The sequence below is a fragment of the Coenobita brevimanus genome, chromosome 30 (assembly GCF_032717465.1).
Source record: "Coenobita brevimanus isolate Jiangsu-jjx chromosome 30, ASM3271746v2, whole genome shotgun sequence".
In the NCBI taxonomy this organism is placed as follows: Eukaryota; Metazoa; Arthropoda; class Malacostraca; order Decapoda; family Coenobitidae; genus Coenobita; species Coenobita brevimanus.
In genome coordinates this window covers 27,074,525-27,084,456 of record NC_136983.1, presented here as the reverse complement: position 1 = coordinate 27,084,456, position 9,932 = coordinate 27,074,525, and the positions used below count along the sequence as shown (strand labels likewise).

The window sequence follows — 9,932 nt, the reverse complement described above, 5'->3', positions numbered from 1 at the left end:
TTCCAGGACTGATGTCACAAAAGATATATTTCAAATCCGAACTACAAATTACGAGTTGTCCCCTTCGAAGTAATCCTCCTGGAGTCTAACGCACTTTCCCATCCTTCTCCGCCGTGCCACCATGCACTCCTGGAAGGATTCTTCTGGGATCCTCCGCAGCTCTGTCATCACGGCCGTCTTGATGTCTTCCACGTCCTCAAAACGTGTCTTCTTGATGACCCCCTTGAGCTTGGGGAAGAGGAAAAAATCACACGGAGCCAGGTCGGGTGAGTAGGGAGGTTGCTTCAGCACGGCAATGTTCCTCTCGGCCAGGAACTGTCGGATGCTCAGGGCACTGTGAGCAGGCGCGTTGTCATGGTGAAGCAGCCACGAGTTGTCCTGCCACAACTATCGCCTCTTCTCGCGCACTGAACGAAGCAAACGCTGCAGGATCTCTTTGTAGGCGTGCTGATTAATCGTCTGGCCCTGTGGCAAGAACTCGGTGTGGACGATGCCCTTCACATCGAAGAATGTGATCAACATGAGTTTGACTTTGGACTTCGACTGTCTTGCTTTCTTTGGCCTTGGCGACATCGGACTCTTCCACTGAAGGCTCTGGTGTTTGGTCTTTGAGTCGTACTCGAAGATCCATGACTCATCACCGGTGATGACTCTCCCTAGCAAATCTGGTTAGGTTTCAAGACGCCCGAGAATGTCTTGACACACCTGCATACGCCGATCCGTCTGGTCATCATTCAGCAGCTTCGGCACCATCTTTGCGCAGACTTTCCGCATACCCAAATCTTCAGTGATAATCTTCCAGACGCTGTCCCGGTTCATGCCCAGCTCATTTGTGATCAGTCGAACAGTCAACCGATGATCGCCACGCACAATCTGCCTGACACGGTCAACGTTGGCCTCAGTCCTGCTCGTTGAAGGCCTTCCGCTCTTAGGGTCATCTTCCACGTCCTCGCATCCCTCTTTGAACCTCTTATACCACTAAAAAACACGTGAGCATGATATCATCTCATCTCCGTACACTTGCTGCAGCATTCTCAGTGCTTCAGACGGAGTTTTCCCCAACCAGACCAGAAACTTCAGGTTGGTTCGTTGCTCTGTGCTCATCGCTTGACGACATGAAACAGAGGACATGTATACAAAAGCATGTGAAAAAAAGATCAATGGCTGCAGAGAGCTGAGATCACAGTCATATACTCCCTGGTTATTGGGTCACACAGTGACACAACCCGCTAATCCCTCTCCCACTCATAGCTCACACAGCACACTCAGTCCTGGAGCTTTTCTGACACACCTCGTACTTCACAGTTGATCACTCGAATTATACTAGAGGGAATGGGTATAAAATAATTGGCAAATGATTCCAGTCGCATGAAGCTAAGCATTTCTTCTTCAATAGAGTTGTAAATACAGTATATGGAATAAAATGTCCTCCAATGTAGTAAATTCTAATACAGTACTGACCTTTAAAGGTCGCCTCGATAAGTATTTGTCAACTGATCCCCAGCTTAATGTGTTTACTCTGAATAAAACACTTAAAACACTTGTGTGTGTATATTTTTTTTTTTTTTTTTTTTTTAGAGTTTGGATCAATTTATGAATGCACAGACTAGAATATGCACAGATAGCCCTGACTTTTTTTTGTGTGTGTGTGTGTCCAACTCTGGGCATAGGCTTCACAGCCTGCTATCAAGGCCCAGCAGTCTTCCTACATACCATACACCTCTACATGTCATTACTTTGGCTCTAACACCCACCGTCCATTTTGAATACATGCTAGGGCTGTCTCATACGGGACTGGTGTACTGGTATTAACGAGGGTATTTTTACGACATGTCGGCGGGTCTTCTGGTAGATCAGTAAAGCCTGATTTAATGAAATTCAAATCCTTAAACTGTTCCCTGCCCCAGCCGGGATTCGAACCTGGGTCCGTTAGGACTGCAGGCCACCTCTCTACCGATTGAGCCACCGCCTACGGTCACTACTTATACTTTCGACCTGTGATGGGCTGTGGATAGCTGAGTGTCCCTTTTAGTTAAGTGACCACCATCGGGATTTTTGTAATGTACCAGGGGTCACTGCTTCAGGAGGTGACTTGTGTGCTTGTCCCGCATGGGAAAGCTCATAGTCTCAGTGAAATGAACGGAACTGGGGCCTGATTGACTGCTGCCTACCTTAATAGAGCGCGAGGCATGGCTGCCGCACCACCCCCAAACATCCACACTGTGCACTGTGCAATTTGTATGCTGTGGCCGCAGACGCCTCGTTAACTCAACGTACCCGTACATGTTGTCATGCGTTATTTATTATTTCATTATTCATTTTACTTTACTACTTTCTCTTTCAGATTATTCATACTTGTAGCTTAAAGGTAAAGTGTTACAGAAAGTAACTTTTCCATTTCAGTCTTTCCTATGAAAATTCCATGTCAGTTTTTCCATGCTGCATGGTGGGTTTTCTCACTTTTTCTTACCAGTTTTAGCTGGAGGGTTTGGAGGCGTGGGGAGCATTCTTGCTTTCCTATTCTTATCCTTCAGCATGTACAGTAGAGTTAGAATTTATCATCATAGTCTACTCTGTAACAAGCAGCCTCGAAAGGACCATAAGATCTGCTGCTGTTTGCTTTCCTTTATACTCCTTTGTACATTTTATCAGCTGAAGAGGAACACCTACTGTACAATTAAAAAAAAAAAAAAAAAGGAAAACGAAAAAAACTAAGTAGATCAATTTGATTATTCCGTTCGACGTGCACGTAGGATATTGCATATTTTTTTCCATGCTAATTTGATATGCTACTTTTCTTGCTAATCTCGTCACTATGATAATTCTCTCCTTATCTTATGGAAATGGCCTGGCATTAGCAATAAGATATAGACATCATACGAAGCATATGAATAAAGGTGCTGCTGATCCCGCCAGTGTGAGATGTCTCTAATTGCTTTAGTAAGACCACAGTTGAGAGAGAGAGAGAGAGAGAGAGAGAGAGAGAGAGAGAGAGAGAGAGAGAGAGAGAGAGAGAAAGAATCGTACTGTAGACATTTCTGAATCGCTTTATGGGAAGAAGTCTCCTCTAAGCAAAATAAAAATTATCAGAGGTAATAACAACAGAGTGGTAGTAAAGTCATGGTACTGAAAGAATTAATTGAGACAATATTCTGCTTCGCACAGTACCGAGCGACTAACACTGGCAACTGCTTAGAATGATGACATCCTTACAATTTCCTCTAGCTGCAAACAAACCGAACAAGACCTGAAGCTTTTGCTAATAAGTGTTGGTGGTAGTAATGTTCGAAGAAAATTATATCTGTCATTTTGTCTTCCCAACCTATCTGGCGTCTTACAGGTCTCTCTCTCTCTCTCTACGTCTATATTTAGCTATCTATCTATCAGTCTATCTATATCTGAAGCCTATGATGGGTGGCCTAAACAAAAGGACTTTTCGACGTTATTATCCTCACTCTATAACCACCTTTCTTCCTCCAGCACACCACCACTCCCTTACACTTTCCCGCAGTTTATTTCGCCTTCTTCTTCAGTTCCCTTTCCCCCTGCAAGCCACTTCCCTATCATACTCAACCCTTGGCAATCCCTGACCTCCCCAGTGTTCCCTTCTGTTTTTCAGACAAAATACTTTCATATACACTGCTACTCAGTCTCCAGACTTGTAACGAAGTAAACGTGCTTGACTACTGTATTCAAGTAACTTTTGTGGTTATCGACATTTTTAAAAGTACACATTTGTTTTTTTACTACATTTACTTAAGTATGCTTTTTAAATACTTTTACTCCAGTACATTTGAAATAAACAAAGAAAGTACTCGCATCATCAAGTAATGGAGAAATTCGTGGCCTCTGACCAATCGCAGAGCACGGAACAGTGTATACATGGATGGTGACTAAGCACAATCAACCCTTCATGTCAGGAACAACCACGTGTGTTCGTCATTTTATTCTATTTACTTTTTATTTTTTTACCGGTCGTCACGCTTCCTTCCCGCAATGCCATGGCCATCACGTGTCTCTCGCTTCATCACCAATATTCCAACCTCTTTCTCCTCTCTAAGGGTAGGCTGAGGTAAGGTCCACGAAGAAAGAAAAGAATAGAGCAACAGAGAGGGAGACCAGTGAAACAGGACACACACATACACATTCATTAGCCATTCAAGCCCTTGGAATCTCGATTCTATCTCACAGGCATCACTGCAGGCACTTTTTTATATACAAGAGATGCACATTACCCATCTTGCAAAGTCAGTCCGACAAGTCACTCATTCCTGTCAATTCATCTACCTCGACTCCATATCTCGCAACATCACATGGGCCTACTAATTTACCATATTGATCCACCATCTTCTTGGCCTACCACGTCTCCTCCCGACTTGAGACTCTCACAGATACCAGTTTCATTACCCTGCTGACACCTTTTCTCAACCTATTATACCATCAAAGCACTCTCCTCGGCTCCAAAGTCAAGATACTTTTTAACTCCACGTCTTTCACTAATCACATCTTGTACGCTCTATTATTATTTTTTTTTTATGCGAGGAAGAAGGAACCAAAGGCCAGGAGCCCACAAAACAGTTCTTGACAAGAAAAAAGAAAAAACAATACAGAAGAGGCCAAATTCAAGATCCATTCATTTCGAGATGCCTGGACACACTGCGTTTGAAAGACTGGAGATCATAGGAAGTAAAAAATACAGGTAGAGGGAGACAGTTCGAGCTGACCTGTCGCACAAATGAAGGACTGGGAGTAAAGGTTAACTCTTGCATTAGAGAGTTGAACAGAAAAGGGGTGAGAGTTTGTTGCTAGACGTTTGCTACACACCCGTCGTAGAGGTGGAGGGATGCAAGCAGACACCCCAGAGGAGCAATGACCATTGATGTAGCGATAGAAAAGAGATAAAGAGGCAACAGTGCAGTGAAGAGATAGAGGTTGAAGGGAGCCAGTAAGAGGAGGAGAGTTGATGAGACGAAAAGCTTTTCACTCCACCCTATTGAGAAGAGCTGTATGTGGGGAGCCTCCCAACACATGAGAGTTGTACTCTAAACGAGGGCGAATAATACTCGTTTATAACGTCAACAACTGTGCAGGGGTAAAGAAGGTACAGAGTCGGCTTATCACACCCAATCTCTTGAAAGCAGATTTTACAAGAGGTGCAATATGGTCTTTCCAAGATAAGTCCCGAGTGAATGAAACCCCAAGCATGTTCAAAGATGATGCAGGATTGAGCTGGATATTATTAAACATTAGTGGGTACTCCTGTAGAAGATTTTGACGGGTTGATAGGTGTAATAACTGAGTCTTTGATTCATTAAAAACAACAAAATTATTTCTACCCCAGTCAGAGATACGAGCCATGTCAGAGATTAGGTGTGCCATAGCCTCATCCATTGCTTGTTGAAGCAGCTGCTGAGATGGACGTTGTGAAAACCGAATTGAAAGGTGAAGGGTGGAATCATCAACGTACAAGTGGATAGGGTTAGATGTACAGCTTAGAAGATCATTGATGAATAAAAGGAAGAGAGTTGGTAATAGGACAGAGACCTGAGGAGCATCAATGTTGATACATCTAGGAGAAGAACGATGAACGTCTACAACAACAACTATAGAACTACCAGAAAGGAAGCTTTAGACGAAGGCACAGATAGAAGGATAGACACGGTATGAGGGCAGTTTAGATATTAAGATCTATGGCAGACTCGATCGGAAGCCCTTGATATATCAAGCGCAAGGGCAAAGCTTTCGCCAAAGTCCCGAAAGAGAGGATGACCAGGAGTATGAAAGATAGGTGAGAAGATAGCCAGTGAAGCATCCATGGCGGAACCCATACTGACGATCAGAATGATGGTGTGATAGGAAAGACGCCTTAAAATATTGCTGTTAAGAATTGACTCCAAAACTTTTGAGACACAGGATGTTAAAGCAATTGGACGGTAGTTAGAGGGTTGGGAATTGTCACCCTTCTTTGGGACTGGCTGAATGAGAGCAAACTTCCAGCAAGAAGGAAAGGTACAAGTTGAAAGACAAAGGCTAAAGAGTTTACATAGGCAAGGTGTAAGCACAGAACCACAGTTCTTGAGGACAGCAGGAGGGACTCCATCAGGCCCGTATGCCTTGTTAGTATTGAGACCAGTGATAGCAGAAAATACATCAGCTGAAGAAATATCAATGTTAGCCATGAGGAAGTTAGACGGGGGGAAGTGATGGAGGAACAGCACTGGAATTGTCTAAGGTGGAATTGCAGGAGAAAGTCTGTGCAAAGAGATCTGCTTTATCTGTAGATGAAATAGGTACAGAGCCATCAGGGCAGAAAAGAGGAGGGAAGGATGGTGAGATAAAGTTGTTAGTAAGTTTTCTGGCAAAGTGCCAGAAGGAGTGGGAAGAGTTCTAGTTGGAGAGTTGAGAGCATTTAGTACAGTTGAAATAATTTTTTGCAGAGCGAGGAACAGAATTAGCACATTTCCGGGAAGAAACATAAAATAGATGTCATTCAGGGATGGGTTGCTCCGTTACCTTTTATAGGCCCTCTCCTTGTTGCGGACAGCATTAGAACAAGCGTGATTAAAGTAAGGCTTTCTTGCATTAGTCAAAGGATATGAGAAAGCAATGTATGCTTCCATGCCCGAGAGAATAACCTCCGTAATGCGCAAGGCACACTCAGATGGCTCCCAGCCACGGAAGCAATAATCATTCCAGGGAAAATCAAAGAAGTACTGCCTGAGGGCCTCCTAATCTACAGCTCCAAAGTGCCACAGTCAACGTTTCTTTGGAGGGTCTGCAGGCCGTACCGGAGCGATTGGACAGGTTAAGTTAATTAGGTTATGACTGGAGGAGCCCAATGGCGAGAAAAGATTAACAGTGTAAGCAGAAGAATTAGTTGTAAAAATGAGGTCATGTATGTTGCGGGAAGAGTAACCCCTGCCCTCAGTTTCAAGACTATGGGCGTTAGACTCTTAGAGGTTTGACAATCAGTACTCTTCCTCTTTACCATACATCTCGTGTACTATATGTTTTATATGACAAAAGGGCGCTTGGCAACGGAAATCTAGTATTCACAGACTGTGATAGAATTGTATGCTGGGTGGGAGATGAGATCCAGAACCTGAAATAGGCTTACCATTTATTGTAGGCCAGACTTGTATGAGAAACTGAAAAACAAATGGCGTTCTGCCCATTAAGACAGAGAGTTTCAAGTTGCTAAGTGTCGGGGAGGGAGAGAAAGATCCAACCTAAAACCTTGAAAATCAGTGGACTTCGTCATTACCATAGGCCTACTGTGTGTACAAAGTCGCCCGAGAGAGAGAAAAAAAAAGTGACTCGGTAACTGAAGCATCACATCTTCAAACTCTGTTACACAATTGCAGAATGAGCAACATAACACCATGATATATCATTACGCTTAAAATATTGTTTTTTTACAAACCAATACACATAAATGAGAAAGTATGTTGAAAATGAAATAATTTTTCTCTTCCTGTCTCCGATCAGGGTAACCTTCGATTCCTATGGGGAGTCATTTAAAAGTTACTTCTCCAGCTCCAACTCCAGTGTGCTCCGAGCCCTTGGCCAAATGATGGACGTGGGGTTTAATGATATGGCAGGACTCCAAGACACACTGATCAAAAGGTGACCTGAATCAGTCTGTCATATTGGTTGATTATCGCAAAACTTTAGTTAATTCTTGCTACATTTTTTATATATATAACAGAACAGAGGAAGGAAAAACAAATGAATAAAAAAAATAATCCAAACACCAGATTACTGGTGTCCTCCATTCATAATACAGATTTTTCATTATGTTTAAATTTTTATATAGAATGAAGTCAGTAGTAATGTCTGATCAGAGTAGGAAGTCAGGCATAACCAAGTCTGGTAAAATGTAGAAAACTTACGTTACAAGAGAAGTACTAGAGAAGTCTTAGTTTTTAAAAAAGAGTGTCTATAATATGTGTATAACCGGACGCCTCAGTCCTATAAAGCGTTGCCACAAACAAATCACTTCCACACTGCCCTGTCCTCTGTCATTAAGCTACCCTCCCTCCAACTTACTCATCTCCTCCCTCATATATCTCTCCACTCCATCCATTCATCTCATCCTTGGTCTCCCATGTCCCCCCTCCCCCATCACCCTCATTCGCATGCAGTTTTCGAGCCAGTCTGTCACTCTGCATCCTCACCACATGGCTGAACCATCTCACAGTATTGCTCTTAATACCTTCAGTCATATCCAGAAGATTTACAGAACATGAAAAAGGTAGAATACCTAAGGTTAAAAGATGTAGAAAAAGACCGACGTTATAAATGGTGCACCTGAAGACCTGCTTTATGAAACTATTATCAGAGACAAGTTTGTGAAACACTTACCGTAGAATCAAACAGTCTCATCAAAGATTCTCAACATGGTTTTCGTAATAATCGTTCTTGCCTCACGAATGTGCTGGACTTTTTCAATAATATACTGAGCATGTATGACGAGACTAACTCAGTTGATGTTGTTTACCTTGACTTTCAAAAGGCTTTGACAAAGTTCCATACAAAAGACTTCTTCAAAAGCTTCAGGCACATGGTTTCAGCAGCAGGGTCCTTGGGTGGGTTGAAGATTGGCTCACCGGACGAAAGCAAAGAGTTGTAATAAACGAAGAGTCAGACTGGATAAACGTGACAAGTGGAGTGCCACAGGGTTCAATGTTAGGTCCTATTCTTTTCTTGATATATATCAATGATATTAATGAAGGATTATGTAGTAAAATTTCAAAATTTGTTGACGATACTAAACTAGGTAACAGAGCAGATACAGCCTTGCAAAGAAGGCACTTCAGAGCGATGTCGATCGAGTGTTTAACTGGGCCCAAGTTTGGCAAATGGATTTCAATATTAATAAATGCAAAGTGCTAAACATTGGCAGTAAAAATGTAAGAGCTAGTTATAGCATGAATAATGTCCAACTTGATAGGGTAAACCATGAAAAAGACTTAGGAGTTATAATAACAAACGATTTGAAACCAAGCAAACAATTTATAGAAGCTGTGAAAAAAGCCAATAAATTGATTGGACTCATAGATAGATCATTGGAATAATTTGATAATATTGTCCTTACTTTGTATAATTCCTTGGCACGCCCGGATCTGGAGTGTTGTGTTCAGTTTTGGTCACCGTATTATAAAAAGGATATGGAAAAGCTTGAAAGAGTGCTGCAAAGGATGACAAAGATGATACCTAGATTGGGAAATAAGCCTTACAAGGAAAGTTTAGAAGCCCTGCATTTATTTACCCTAAGTAAACGGAGGTTTCGAGGAGATCTAATTCCAGTATTTAAAATATTCAAAGGATATGATAACATGGCTGTTGATAAATACGAGGTGTCTCAGAAAAGTTCCAGGACTGATGTCACAAAAGATATATTTCAAATCCGAACTACAAACTACGAGTTGTCCCCTTCGAAGTAATCCTCCTGGAGTCTAACGCACTTTCCCATCCTTCTCTGCCGTGCCACCATGCACTCCTGGAAGGATTCTTCTGGGATCCTCCGCAGCTCTGTCATCACGGCCATCTTGATGTCTTCCACGTCCTCAAAACGTGTCTTCTTGATGACCCCCTTGAGCTTGGGGAAGAGGAAAAAATCACACGGAGCCAGGTCGGGTGAGTAGGGAGGTTGCTTCAGCACGGCAATGTTCCTCTCGGCCAGGAACTGTCGGATGCTCAGGGCACTGTGAGCAGGCGCGTTGTCATGGTGAAGCAGCCACGAGTTTTCCTGCCACAACTCTCGCCTCTTCTCGCGCACTGAACGAAGCAAACGCTGCAAGATCTCTTTGTAGGCGTGCTGGTTAATCGTCTGGCCCTGTGGCAAGAACTCGGTGTGGACGATGCCCTTCACATCGAAGAATGCGATCAAAATGAGTTTGACTTTGGACTTCGACTGTCTTGCTTTCTTT

At 42.9% G+C, this 9,932-nt stretch overlaps 1 pseudogene; it reads right to left on the bottom strand.

Annotated features, from left to right (window-relative positions):
- Window positions 1–669: 669 nt before the first annotated feature.
- LOC145395264 (protein GVQW3 pseudogene) lies at window positions 670–8,385 on the bottom strand (annotated as a pseudogene).
- Window positions 8,386–9,932: the final 1,547 nt, after the last annotated feature.